Source organism: Carcharhinus amblyrhynchos, chromosome 1 (genome assembly GCF_965287045.1).
Source record: "Carcharhinus amblyrhynchos chromosome 1, sCarAmb.v2.hapA, whole genome shotgun sequence".
NCBI lineage: Eukaryota > Metazoa > Chordata > Chondrichthyes > Carcharhiniformes > Carcharhinidae > Carcharhinus > Carcharhinus amblyrhynchos.
The window spans coordinates 134866315-134867356 of record NC_137324.1 but is presented as its reverse complement, the minus strand read 5'-3'; the positions used below and the strand labels follow the sequence as shown (position 1 = coordinate 134867356).

The 1042-nt window shown below is 41.7% G+C and overlaps 1 long non-coding RNA gene across 1 annotated transcript in view; it reads left to right on the top strand.

Moving 5' to 3' along the window:
• The window catches only part of LOC145345301 (uncharacterized), a 9236-nt gene extending 8470 nt beyond the window's left edge, over window positions 1-766 (top strand). Inside the window, exon 2 of the long non-coding RNA XR_013887047.1 lies at window positions 248-766. This is a non-coding gene — a long non-coding RNA (uncharacterized LOC145345301). The remainder of the gene's footprint in view (window positions 1-247) is intronic.
• Window positions 767-1042: the final 276 nt, after the last annotated feature.

The following is a 1042-nucleotide window of genomic DNA, read 5'->3' as shown; positions in this document are numbered from 1 at the left end:
CTCCTCCTCCCCCTCCCCCCCATCTCCTCCTCCCCCCCTCACCCCCTCCCACCCCACCCTCCCCAAACTGCATCCTAAGCAACTGGTGGGTTGCTTCTGTAGCATGAAAACTGCACAGAATAAGTTCTAAACTGTCCTTGGCCGGTTCAGCCTAACATATTTCACTCTGTGAAGTGACATGTCATAGCATGTTGAACTGCCAGCAGATACTTGGCATTGACAGCTGCGTTTTCGTTTACCATTACAGCATTCTGCAGATCAGCTGTTTTTCCTTCCTGACTCATCTGCTAAGCAGAGGATTTTAATGGATCACCAGTGAATATTTGAAAAATCATGGGAATGGATTCCGTTACAGTTGTGCTCTTGGATCCACCTGGTTTTCCTATATTTGATGTGCACAGGTGATGGACTCGAGAAAACCTCAAAATCTGCTCTCAGTCTTGCTAGACCAGTGCTTTCCTGGGAGAGTGTCCTGCACATTTGGGACAATCAGTTAATGTCCTGGCAAATGATTTTAATCAGCTCTGAAGCTCTGCTGATCAGCTATAAAATTGCACAGCAAAAATATAGCAATGTCAAGAGATTGACAAGCATGGTAGAATTTGTCCAAAAGCCTACACTAACATGGAGTTAACTATACATTACCCCAGCAATATCAATCACTATATTATAGAATCCACCCGTATATTGTAATTTCAATCCAAAAGAGATCATTTTATTTTTCCCACTGTAACAACTTTTCATGAATAAAATGCTAAATACTGTAGATGTTGGTAATCTTGAAATTAAAATAGAAAATGTTGGAACACTCAGCAGGTCAGACAGAATCAATCCATACAGATAACAAATAAGAGAGTGTTTCAAGTTTGCAGCATTTGGGCTGGAAGATATTACAGATGAACAGCATTTTAAAAGGATTAGAACAGTGGAAGGGGGAAATGGCAGATACTCATGGGAAAAGAAGTAAAATAAGCTCTGAAGTGCCTCGGTAGAGCATAGGTAATTCAGAAACTCCTCTGGCTCCTCCTGTTTCCCATACTCC